The 13,744-nt window shown below is 40.1% G+C and overlaps 1 protein-coding gene and 1 pseudogene across 2 annotated transcripts in view; one reads left to right on the plus strand and one right to left on the minus strand.

Annotated features, from left to right (window-relative positions):
* The window catches only part of PTPRO (protein tyrosine phosphatase receptor type O), a 266,448-nt gene that overhangs the window by 109,004 nt on the left and 143,700 nt on the right, over positions 1 to 13,744 (plus strand).
* Positions 4,428 to 4,704, minus strand: LOC127492142 (short coiled-coil protein pseudogene; annotated as a pseudogene).

Here is a 13,744-nt window from a genome sequence, read left to right on the forward strand (position 1 = left end):
TGGTGTCTCACACAGTCCCATGGCAATGTCCTGAACTCAGGAAATCCTCTAATTGTTGAATTGCAATGAATTAGAAAAGCAATATCGCTGTCAACACAGGGGTGTTATATTGTGGTTTATTAAGGTTTCCTCTCCGGAGTGATGGAGACGCTCTGCCAGAAGCAGCTTAGGGAAGTGACTTCTTCCCCAGTGCTGACCAACAGCTTCGTCTTCCTTTGCTACTCAGCCTTTCTTGTGCGAGTCATTATGATTTGATGGCTTTACCAAAACTTTCTTGTTTTATCAAATGCAAGAATATTAACTCTTTATGTCCATAGTTGTTTCATGTAATTTTTTAAAAGATATATTTATTTATTTTAAAGGCAGAATTAGAGGCTGAAAGAGAGAGACCTTCCATCTTGTTCATTCCCCAAGTGGCTGCAAAAACTCCAGCTGGACCGGCCAAAGCCTGGAGCCTGGAACTCCAGCTGGGTCTTTCACATGGGTGGCAGGGGCCCCAGCAGGGTGCTGGATCTGTAGTGGAGCAGCCAGGACTCAAAACTAGCACTCCTATAGGATCCAGGCATTACAGATCATGATTTAATCTACTCACTGTACCACAAGCCAGCCCCTCTGTGTAATTCATAAAGTTCAGGCTTTCTTTCTTTATTATCTGTAGTTTATAAACTCTGTATCCTACTATTTTTGTATCTAAATCTGATTCATAGCTAATACAACCCAGAAAATATAATAGGTACAATACTCTTTACTGAATCTTTCATAAAACATTTCCATTTCCATTTAATTGTCTGCTATGGAGGTGGCTTTGAATTTTCTAGACCTAGGGTGAGAAAAACAGTATTCTGGACACTTAAAAGATTCACTCGGGGCCAGTGCGGTGGTGTAGTAGTTTAAGCCTCCACCTGCAGTTCTGGTATCCCATATGGGTGCTGATTCAGGTCCTGGCTGCTCCACTTCTGATCCATCTCCCCGATATGGCCTGGGAAAGCAGTAGAAGATGACCCAAGTCCTTGGGGCCTCCCCACATCTGTGTGGGAGATCCAGAAGAAGCTCCTGGCTCCTAGCTTTGGATCAGCCTTGCTCTGGCAGTTGTGGTCATTTGGGGAATGAACCAGCAAATGGAGACCCTTTCTCTCTGTCTCTCCCTCTCTCTGTCTGTAACTCTACCTCTCAAATAAATAAATAAATAAAATATTTTAAAAAAAGATTCACTCACACAAATTTCAAACATGTGTTCATCTATGTGTGTATACATAAAAATCAAAATTTTATCCGCAAAAAAACAATTTTTGTTTTCTGTATTTGTACCTAGCAAGAATGATTTAGAAAATCTAGATTTGGCCGGCATTGCGGCTCAATAGGCTAATCCTCTGCCTGCAGCGCCGGCACACCAGGTTCTAGTCCCAGTCAGGGCACCAGATTCTGTCCCAGTTGCCCCTCTTCCAGTTCAGCTCTCTGCTATGGCCCGGGAGTGCAGTGGAGGATGGCCCAAGTTATTGGGCCCTGCACCTGCATGGGAGACCAGAAGAAGCACCTGGCTCCTGGCTTCGGATCAGCGTGGTGCTCCGGCCGCAGTGTGCTGGCCACAGCGCGCTGGCCGCGGCGGCCATTGGAGGGTGAACCAATGGTAAAGGAAGACCTTTCTCTCTGTCTCTCTCTCACTGTCCACTCTGCCTGTCAAAAATAAAATAAAATAAAATAAAAATCTAGATTTAGAAAATCTGGACCGAAGTGTTAGACAGTTCTTATTTGGATAGGATTTAATTAGAGGCTGCTCATATTAACTATGTAACAGGAAAGTTGTAGACAGTGGTTGAATTTCTTCTAGGGGCCGGTGCCGCGGCTCACTAGGCTAATCCTCCGCCTAGCGGCGCCGGCACACCGGGTTCTAGTCCCGGTCGGGGCACCGGATCCTGTCCCGGTTGCCCCTCTTCCAGGCCAGCCCTCTGCCGTGGCCAGGGAGTGCAGTGGAGGATGGCCCAGGTGCTTGGGCCCTGCACCCCATGGGAGACCAGGAAAAGCACCTGGCTCCTGGCTCCTGCCATCGGATCAGCGCGGTGCGCCGGCCGCAGCGCGCCGGCCGCGGCGGCCATTGGAGGGTGAACCAACAGCAAAAAGGAAGACCTTTCTCTCTGTCTCTCTCTCTCACTGTCCACTCTGCCTGTCAAAAAAAAAAAAAAATTTCTTCTAGGCAAGTGATCAGATTGAATTTCCTGTGACAAATTCAGGCAACAACTTCATCAGGTAACATAACATAATATAGCAGATTACTTTGAGTGAACAATACATTTTTATAGCAAGCACAACCTAACAGATACTACTGTTTGTTTATCGTGGTAAGAAAATAACATGGGAGCTGTTATCCTAAAAATTAAGTGTACAGTGCTGTAATGTTGACTATAGCACTGTGTTATACAGAAAAGTCATAAAACTTACTGTCTTGCATAACTGAAGCTTTATGCCAATTAAACGACAACTCCTCATTTTCCTTCACCCCTACCCCACTCCCTGGCAACCACTATTCTGTTCTCTGCCATGGGTTCAGTTAATTTAGATACCTCTTATTATGGTAATTATACAGTATTTGTCCTTCTGTGGCAGACTTATGTCAGTTAGTATAATATTCTGAAGGTTAAGCTATGAACAGGATTTTCTGCTTTTTTACACCCACTTTTCTTTATATATTCATCTGTCAGTGAACAATTAAGTTGTTTTTACAACTTAGCTGTTTATAATAATGCTACAGTAAGTGTGGAAATACAAATATCTGTTCAATGGGCAGGTGTTTGCACAGTAGTTAAGATGCTGGATCTCCACATGCAGAAGTGTGAAACAAGACCTCTACCTTACATCTTACACAAAAATCCACTCAAAATGGTCAAAGACTTTAATCTACGACCCGATACCATCAAATTATTAGAGAACATTGGAAAAACCCCACGAGAAGTTGGCATTGTTCAAATGACATTGACATTGTCATTGACATTGGCAAAGTTCTTGGAAAAGACCCCAGAGGCACAGGCAGTCAAAGCCAAAATTGACAAATGGGATTATATCAAATTGAGAAGCTTCTGCACTGCAAAAGAAACACTCAGCACAATGAAGAGGCACCTTACAAAATGCAGCTTATAAAGGATTAAAATCACATAATTAATAATTAATATCAAATAATTAATAATCAACTAAATAATTAAATATCAAATTAAGATCTAATTCTTTATAACTGTTTTCTTCCAGTGGTGGCTATGTAAGGTCAAACAATCCATTTTCATATATATTCCCCAAAATATCTACTCTGCACTAGAGATCGCACAAATTGGGAGTGAAAAACATCTGGAGTTGTTTCACTACTGTTTACCAAGTACCTTTACACCCTATTTTATTTTTCCTCAAGATTTTCTACTTTTAAACACACAAATGACTCAAACTCCTGTCTTTGCAGATACCAAGTAGATTATCTTGAACAAAAGGAAGCTTTTATCAATTCTGACAATTTACTTTCAAGGAAAAATCATTTCTTTAGCCTCCATCTGTTTTCAATTAATTAAAGAGAAACCCGCAATCCTATTTTATTACTAAATATCACAAATGACAAGCCCTAGCTGAGAAAGTATCTTATTTTGGTTAAGTTTAAATAATTAGGGTTCAGGCTGCATCACAGATGATTAACTATTAAAAATACTTTTACAAATGTCAAACTGTTGTCTTTGGGAAAGGGAGTGTGAAAGAAGAGGCAGATGGAGCCAAGGCACAAAATGGTGGACAGGTACATAAAGCTGTGCATTCAGGACTTGACTTTGGTCACTTTTTCACAAAATGGTGGGTTTTTCTTGTATATCTTACTAGCCCTATAATAAAAGTGCAAAGCCTATAAATCAAAGTAAATTTGATAAAACATTTTTCTTCAAGTGTCATAAATACATTTGCACATTTTCATAGACTAACATAATGCACAAACTTGTGGAAATCTCTAGTTAATTAGTTAATTTTGCCTACATCTGACAATATCTTCAGAAATACTCAGTGAAGTCCGGTGCCATGGCTCACTTGGCTAATCCTCCGCCTGCGGTGCCAGCACCCCGGGTTCTAGTCCCGGTTGGGGTGCCGGGTACTAGTCCCTGTTGCTCCTCTTCCAGTCCAGTCTCTGCTATGGCCTGGGGGGAGAGGTGGCAGTGGAGGATGGCCCAAGTACTGGGTCCCTGCACCTACATGGAAGACCTGGAGGAAGAACCCGGCTCCTGGCTTCAGATCAGCGCAGTGCCGGCCGTAGTGGCCATTAGGGGAGTGAACCAACAGAAGGAAGACCTTTCTCTCTGTCTCTCACTGTCTATAACTCTACCTGTCAAATAAAAAAAAAATACTCAGTGAAGCCACAAATAAAGTACGTAACTTTTGGAATCTATCAAGGTTTTAAAGGATAAAAAAAGTCAGCAGCAATTCCATGAAACAGAAGGGACATCAATCCCCTTCTTTATCTTGCCTTTTGTGTCCGTTGTTTGAAAAACACTGGAAGCTGACATGAGGTTTTGTATATATTGTCGAAGAACTTGGTTTTCTGATTTAAGCTTTGGATTTTCTTCCTTAACTGTATCTACTCTTGCAGAGAGATTTTCAAGTGTGTGTTGGAGTTTTTTCCTCCAGTTCCACCTGATTTTCAGCATCTACTGCATCCATGTCAGCATTCATCATCTTGGATAAAAAACTTTTGGGCCTTGGATGCCAAATCCTTAATGAATGTTTCTCCTTTTGAAGTATTGGGAAAGGGGAGGGAGGTAACACTTTCAAGAACTTCCTTTGGCGTTGCTTTAAGATGAATCTGGTGATGATAATATCTCCTCAGCTTTCATTTTTCTTGGAAGGTCTTTATCACTGCTTTGTTTTTGAATGACAGTGCTTCCCTATGTAATATACTTTGTTGGTGGTTTTCTTTCAAGACTTTGAATCTGTCATCCTACTCTCCCAACTGGCGAGATTTCTGCTGGTAGTTTTAGGATTATTCCCTTGTACATGATAAGTCACTTTCATCTTGCAGTTTTCAATTTTTTCTATCTTTAATTTTTGATAAATTTTTTTGCCACAATGTGGATGTCTTTGAGTCTATCTTATATGAGACTGTTGGGCTTCCTAGATGTGGAAGTCCATTTTCTTCTCCAGACTTGGATAGTTTTCAGCCATTTTAAAAAATAAGCTTTCTTTCCCTTTCTCCCTTTTCTTTCTTGGATTCCCAAAATGTATATGTCAGTCTCAGATCCCATAAGTTTCCTAAGCTTTCATAACTCTTTTACATATTTTTTCTTTTTATGTCTTCAGCTGAATACAATTTCCAAAGGTATGGGCTCAAGTCTACTGATTGTTCTAGTATGCTGTTGAACCTGTGTAGTAAATTTTTTATTTCATATATTGTGCTCTTCGGCTTAACTATTTCTGAGCTGAGTTTGTGGTACATTTTAATGTTTTCTATCTGTTGAAATTATCACTTTGTTTATGAATCGTGTTCTCTTCACCTTATCAAGCATCATTATGAGAGTTATTTTGAATTCTCTGTCAGGTAAATCATATGTCTTCATTTCATAAGGGTTGATTTCTGAAGATTAATATCATATTTTTGTTTCTGTTGCAATTTATGTGTTTATTTTACTTTTTTTTTTTGGTGGTGGTGTATCTTTGCATTAGGTAAAACAGCCACCTCTCCCTTCATGAAAAAGATTGAAACAAGGGAAGCCCTTCACCAGTCATCCTAGTCAGAGATTCTAGGGGCTTTTCACTGTTGTCCAAACCACCAGCTTTTTTTTAACTTTTATTTAGTATATATAAATTTCCAAAGTACAGCTTTTGGATTACAGTGGCTTTGCCCTCCCCATAACTTCCCTCCCACCTGCAACCCTCCCATCGCCCACTCCCTCTCCCATTCCATTCACATCAAGATTCATTTTCGGCCAGTGCCATGGCTCAATAGGCTAATCCTCCACCTAGCAGCGCCGGCACGCCGGGTTCTAGTCCCAGTCGGGGCGCCAGATTCTGTCCCGGTTGCCCCTCTTCCAGGCCAGCTCTCTGCTGTGGCCAGGGAAGGCAGTGGAGGATGGCCCAAGTGCTTGGGCCCTGCACCCCATGGGAGACCAGGAAAAGCACCTGGCTCCTGCCTTTGGATCAGCATGGTGCACCGGCCGCAGCGCGCCAGCTGTGGTGGCCATTGGAGGGTGAACCAACAGCAAAAGGAAGACCTTTCTCTCTGTCTCTCTCTCTTACTATCCACTCTGCCTGTCAAAAAAAAAAAAAAGATTCATTTTCAATTATTTTTATATACAGAAAATCAATTTAGTATATATTAAGTAAAGATTTCAACAGTTTGCACCCACACAGAAACACAAAGTGTAAAATACTGTTTGAGTACTAGTTATAGCATTAATTCACATTGTACAACACATTAAGGACAGAGATCCTACATGAAGAATAAGTGCACAGTGACTCCTGTTGATGACTTAGCAAATTGACACTCTTGTTTATGGCATCAGTAATTACCCTAGGCTCTTGTCATGGGTTGCCAAGGCTATGGAAGCCTTTGTTCCTAAAAGCTCACAAATGTCTAAAATTTACTGAGTCCTGCCCATACTCTGAAACAGAATCCACTCCTTCCAGTAGATCCTGGAAAACTTGAAACACTGTAAATATGGCCCAATTTTTATCTTCTCAGAGAAAGCTGGAATTTGGGGCTTTTCTCCCATGTTCTCCGTGCTGCACCAGGAGCGGAGGCTGTAGTAAGTTTTAATATGCTAGTTCAGACTGCCACATTTACTCTCAGTGACTCTCCACTGTCTGAAATATTGCAAGTTGCCTCAGCACTTCAAGATATAGGAGGCAGAAACCAGTGCCTCAAGTAGTCCCCCCTGCCCAAAATCAGAATGTTGAACACACCTTCTAGTTCTTTTCTCCTCTCCTCAGGAAGGCAATAGGAGCTGGGCATTTTCTCCAATATGACACTTTGTCAAGAGTAGGCATTATGGTGAGAGGATATCTCAGAATGTCCTATCAGCTTCAATATGGCTGGATTTGCGCTCATCCAGAATGAAGGACTCTTTCAGCTAATTTAAGGATTTTTCAAAAAAAAAGAAAGAAAGAAAGAAAGAAAGAAAGAAAGAAAGAAAGAAAGAAAGAAAGAAAGAAAGAAAGAAAGAAAGGAATTGCTATCTATTAAATCATTGGGTCCAATGGAGAAGAGAAGGTCCAGTTCTCACATTTACTTCTAACTCTTTAATAGCTTCTATATAACAGAACACTTTTAGTTCAAATATTCCATTGCCATTTCTTAATAGTTCTAGACATTACTGAAGCTTAATGTATAAAACTGAGGGAAAATAAGGCTAAAAATAATTAATTACTTTAACCTAGGTTATAAAATTACTACCATGATTTGAACTCAGATACTCAAAGTAGAAAATGTAGTGCTCGTCTACCTGGGATGTCAGAAGATTGGAGAACAGTGGGTGGCACAAGGATAGTGTTGTCTTGGGTTAATTTAAAAACTCTGAGCCTGGGGGCCAGCGCTGTGGTGCAGTGGGTTAAAGCCCTGGCCTGAAGCACCAGCATCCCATATAGGCACTGGTTCTAGACCAGGCTGCTCCTCTCCCATCCAGCTCTCTGCTATGGCCTGGGAAAGCAGTAGAAAATGGCCCAAGTCCTTGGGCCCCTGCACCTGCATGGGAGACCAGGAAGAAGCTCCTGGCTCCTGGCTTCGGATTGGAGGAGCTCTGGCCATTGCAGCCATCTGGGGAGTGAACCAGCAGATGGAAGACCTCTCTCTCTCTCTACCTCTCTCTGTAACTCTGTCTTTCAAATAAATAAATCTTTAAAAAAATGAAATAGAATCTCTGAGCCTAAACTGTGTGTTACTCTAATGGTAGAAGCTGCAGTCTTACTAAGAAGGACTCAGAATAACTGAGTGTTATATCTATTTCTGTGCTTGAAAATACCTCCCAGTTAAGAGGAATGACTTTCTCAGGCTAGGTTTAACCTAGGCAGGTCAGGTTCTTGCTTGTGAATTGTTTATGTCTGAAACCTATGAATTAAAACTTTGAAAACCAAGGCCTTGTTATTAAAGGGTGTTCTGTAAACCAGCAACATTAGCACTTTTTGGACCTTTGTTAGAAATACAGAATCTCAGGCACTGTTCTAGACCTCCTTAATTCATGTCTCTTTAGTTAGAAAAGCCCTATAGGAAACACAATATTCATTAGAGACTTCTGTTATGATAAAATAGTTTTGACATCCATAACAAAATGCAATGGGAAAAGCTTTAATTTTTAAAATTTTCATTTTTTTGTTCATTTGTTGCAAAAACTGATAAATGATGAAGTCAATCTTTGTTTTTACCACTAGGAGAGCATTCAGCTGTTTAACAATAGCTTCACAATTGCAATCATTTACCTAACTGCCCAATTTGCTTGCATTTCTACAGCATGTACAGAAAACCAATTTACAGGGACTTTTATTCTTAAAAGAGGAAAAAAACAAATTGATTTGGCTGGTTTTTGAAGTTGAATCATTATAATAGAAATATCACTGAAGTGGATTCGAGAACTACATTTAAGTAACCATCAAGATACAGCTTGGGAGGATCCTTCCCTCCTGGGACTTGGGGTTCCTCTTATATATTATGAAGTTTGAAGAACGTAATTCTCAAGACCTCTCCCTACTCTCAACATTTGGGGCCCTTCTTATACTTCCTCAGTTGATCTTTCGTTGTTACTCTCAGCGTTTTTAATGCAACTATTTCCTAGTCCAATTCAATCTTAACTGCAGTTATCAATAAGCCCTCTAACTGGTTTGTTGCTCCCTGTTTTTCTGGTCTCTTACTTCTCCCAACCCACGGTCCTGAGTATCCCAGTATCACTTTTTCTTTTGTTCTCAAAAGGAAAGCTGAGCATGCCCTTCTCATGTTTAGAACACATTAAGAGCCTCAGAGTCAGGCCTAAATATCTAAATGGGACCTTCAAAGCCCTCCTGTTTCTTGAACGTGTTGACCCCCACCAAGTATTGCCTGAAATATCTTATGCACAAAAGTCTCCTTTATCTTGTTCATCTTTCAAGTCTCAAAGTTACTATCATTAAAAAGATGCTACCACAGTACTCTGCATCTAGTCTTAATGCTTATTGCGTCTTATTGTTATTGCATATTTAGAATTAATTCTTTTTCAGGGTTGAGACCATTCTTCCTTGCTTATAAGCTTCTTGTAGATAACCCTAAGTACGCTGGCACCGCGGCTCACTAGGCTAATCCTCTGCCTTGCGGCGCCAGCACACCGGGTTCTAGCCCCGTTAGGGGTGCCGGATTCTGTCCCGGTTGCCCCTCTTCCAGGCCAGCGCTCTGCTGTGGCCAGGGAGTGCAGTGGAGCATGGCCCAAGTGCTTGGGCCCTGCACCCCATGGGAGACCAGGATAAGTACCTGGCTTCTGGCTTCGGATCAGCTCGGTGCGCCGGCCGCAGTGCGCTGGCCGCGGCGGCCATTGGAGGGTGAACCATCGGCAAAGGAAGACCTTTCTCTCTGTCTCTCTCTCTCACTGTCCACTCTGCCTGTCAAAAAAAAAAAAATAAGATAACCCTAAGTAATCACTAAAAATTATTACTTGGATTATTTTTATTTAATTCATTGTCTGATATTTTCTAGTTAATAAATAATGTTAATAATTTCTTTAAATTAATAAAATAATTTTAATAATCTGTTTAAGATTGCTTTAAGGATTTGGTGTACTTTATGTAAAACATCTTGAATAATCATTGGCATATGTTAGGCCCTAAAGATATGCTATTATTATTATCATTCTTTTCTTAATTATAGCAGTCAAGGTGGGCTTAATTATAATTACTTAATGACTAAAAATCTTTCATATTTTGAATGCTAAATAGAGTACACAAAAAAGTAGACACATTAACCTACTAAACAGATGCATCAGGTTAATGGCATTTCTCATTCCAGTGAAACAGAATCACACTGCTATGTACTAAATATATATAATTAATCATATTTATTATAAATTATTCACTAGTATATTTGGAACTCTTGTATTGAATTATCATAAAGTGTTATTAAAGTCTACCAGCAAATGGTCTCTGATTTGTCTCCCTGAAGCTTTAGCAAACGGAAAGGCTTGGGAGAAATTGTCATTTTGAAGAAAACGTTCTGTATACTTATGACCTAAAAGGAAATTTGGCATGCATCTCTCAGTATTCTTAGGTATTACTCATAGGTTCAGCTTTTATTAATTCATAACTCTTCAAAGTTATTAATTGAAAGGGATTTTAAAGTCTAATCTCCCATCCAATATTTGAATATCCAACACAGTATCTTAGCCAAGTGAGTGGATGGCTAGTGCATGGACAGTTGTATGATTAAATCTGTATTAGTTTCCATAGCAACATATGATTTATTAATAGTTTATCTGTAAGTTTTTAAGGATCTATTCCCTGCAAATCAGAAACAAATTATAACACAGACACAGGAGGATAATACAGACATAGGAAGAAAAAAAGGGAAGGTTGCCACTGGATAAGGAAAAAAGTGAAATATTAATTAACGTCTTGCTAGATTTGCTTCTCTGTCAAGAAGAAATAACAACACAGGTAGGGGTCATGGCCAGCAAAGATGCAAAGTACCAGTCTTACTCTGTCACTGTTCATTGTTCGCTGTCACTCTTATTCCCAATTTACAAGTTTTCTTCATTGTCTCTCAACTATTCCTTCTCTATGTCTTTTGATCTTTTAATGACTCCCTTTTCTTCACACTCTAACTCTTTTTCTTTGGCCAAGCACTCTCATTTTCATAACACAATGATGCAGTTTTGTGTAAGTAACTTGGAAACTGAGCTATAAAAATAAATATTTCAGGGAGCAGGCATTTAGCCTAGTAGTTAAGATGCTGATATCCCACATCAGAATGCCTAAGTTCCATTCCCAGATCCAACTCCAGATCCCAGCTTCCTGCCAATGCAGACTCTGGGAGGAAGTGATGATGGCTCAATTGGGTTCCTGCCCACACGTGTGGGTGTCCTGCACTGACTTTTGGTTCTGACCCTTCTTCACCAACCTTGGATAGTGCAGATATTTGGGTAGTGAACCAATGTGTGGAAATTCTCTCTCTCTCCCCTCTCTTTCTCTCTCTCTCTCTCTCTGTGTGTGTGTATGTGCGTGTGTGCATGTGTCTGCCTTCCAAATATGTAAAGAAAAGTTTTAAATAAATATTCTGGCATGTGAACATGAAATATGTGGTTAAAATTTTAGTAAATATAGGGCAGACAGATAATTTTACAAATATGTATTAAGTATCAAATAGAAAAGCATTGTGTTAGGTTCTGTCATAGAAGTGAAATTTAGTTTATTTTCCTGAGGAGGCTAACGTCTACCAGGAAATTTATGTGAAGAACTAAGCAAACATGGCCCAAAATAAATTATGAAAAGAAATACAAGAGAAGAACAAACAGAGGAAAAGAAGCTACTGAAGATGAGAGAAGGGAATATCTTAGAGAGAGAAGAAATTCAAGTAAAATGGTTAGCCAGTGGAAGATCAGTATTGATTGCAAGTATGACGTTTCAGAGTTTCTTTCAGCAAGAAGGAAAAGGCATGTTTATAAATTCAAGGAGATTGACACTGGCATTAAAATCACATGAGTCCCATATGTAACTTTTTAAATTTTTATTATAAATTGAATAAACACTTTAGAGATATTTTGTTTCACGTGGACAATAAAGATTATTGTAAGTTGGCATGGTGAACTTTTGTCAGGCCACCAAAAAAGGTTATCTGTATTAACAGAGACTTTGAAACAATAGGCGAATTTGTGAAAAGAGAGATAAATATTTCTGTAAACAATCCTGTTGAAAGGATTCATCATTGTCATTAGATTCTGTATCCTCAAAATTTTCTAATGATCAAAACCAATTAAAAATTGTTTCCGTGATACAGAATCTTTATTTCCAGCTGCTAAAATTCATATCATAATGGGCAATAACAAAATATGTAATGATGAAAACCAACTGACAAGAAGTTCAGTATGTCAAGTAAAACTAGCAAGATTTCCTTAACACTCAGCACCACAGTGAGATTTATATAAATGCCCATCTTTCTGAAGAATGAGCTCCTTTCACTTGGTGCAGTAAATTGCATACTGTCTTTTTACAGCTGTTCCCAAGGACAAAGATATTTTTGAGCTTCATTTATAAAATATAAATATCAGATCGTTGTTCCAACCTTCTTGTAATTCAAAATAGCACCAGTGCCGGCTGAACATATTACTCATGCAATGGAAAGTAAAAATTGTGACAATTTGAAGTTCACATTGAAATGAAGATGAATGTGCACATGTTCTAGTTTTATTCTGTTTTATATGAAAAATCTGAGCATATTTCCTCCTGTTATATTGGTTTAAATAGATGCCATAAATATCTAGCTTGAGGATAGAAGGATTTTGGTAAAGAAGAAAGACATTTGGATTTTCTGCTGCTTACTGTAGGAGCAATCTGCCAGTTCCTGGATTGTGTGATCTTACGTACGTAAGTGATGTGTCCTGAGGGAGATGTGGGTAGAGCGCTGTGAGATCACAGAAAGAAATAGAACTGATTCAGGGGTGATCTTACAGCTCTCCCAAGGACGGGGCGTATGAACAGAAATATAGTGCCAGACGTTTGAAGTGGATGAGGGGGTGTTTCAACCAGAGTCACAGGGAGCACTGTGGAGACAGGGGAGGGTGGTGGTTTAGTAGACTTTGTAATAAAGAGGTACTGGTAGATAAGATGGGAGGTAAATTGGGGACAAACTGAGGAGAGTTGTGAGTGATAGCCTAAAGAATATAGCTTTTGTTTGGTAATCAACATGAAGTTGAGTGCTGCCCTTCCCCCAGGTTTTTAGACATTGAGCATCCACATGATCAGAGCTGGATATTCATTGGACAGTTAGACTGCACTCAGCTGTGCAGTTTACAAGGATTATCCACTGAAGTTGTCTCAGTTGTTTTCTGGTCCTCTGACAGAATGCTCAAGACCAAGTAGTTTACAAAGGATGGAAGTTTGTTCTGGCTCATGGTTCTGGGAGCTGGAAGTGCAAGCATCTTCGGAGGGCAACATGCTGCATGGTAGTGAGTAAGTAGGCACATGGAGAAGAGACAAAGCACAAGGAATGGCCTTGAACTATGCACCCTGCGATAACTAATCTTGTCCTGTAAGAGTGAGACCTCACTTCTACAAGAAAGGCATTTGTCCTACCTAATGACCTAGGCATCTCTTCATGGTCCCACTGCCCAGACAAGCCATTTTCAATAGCAGCAACAGTCATCACCAAAGTATAGTTGAAGGAAATATTAAACTTATCTTCCCAGTACAAAAACTGAGTCTCAGGGCTGGCACCATGGCGCAGTAGGTTAATCCTCTGCCTGCAGCGCCTGCATCCCATATGGGCACTGGTTCTGGTCCCAGCTGCTCTTCCAATCCAGCTCTCTGCTATGGCCTGGGGAAACAGTAGAAGATGGCCCAAGTGCTTGGGCCCCTGCACCCACATGGGAGACCCGGAAGAAGCTCCTGGTTCCTGGCTTTGGATCAGCGCAGCTCCGGCCATTGCAGCCATCTGGGGAGTGAACCAACAGAAGGAAGATCTCTCTGTCTACTTCTCACTGTCTGTAACTCTACCTCTCAAATAAATAAATAAAATCTTTAAAAAAAAAAAAAAAACCTGAGTCTCAGAGAGGCTACATAATTGGGCAGT

Source organism: Oryctolagus cuniculus, chromosome 9 (assembly GCF_964237555.1).
Source record: "Oryctolagus cuniculus chromosome 9, mOryCun1.1, whole genome shotgun sequence".
NCBI lineage: Eukaryota > Metazoa > Chordata > Mammalia > Lagomorpha > Leporidae > Oryctolagus > Oryctolagus cuniculus.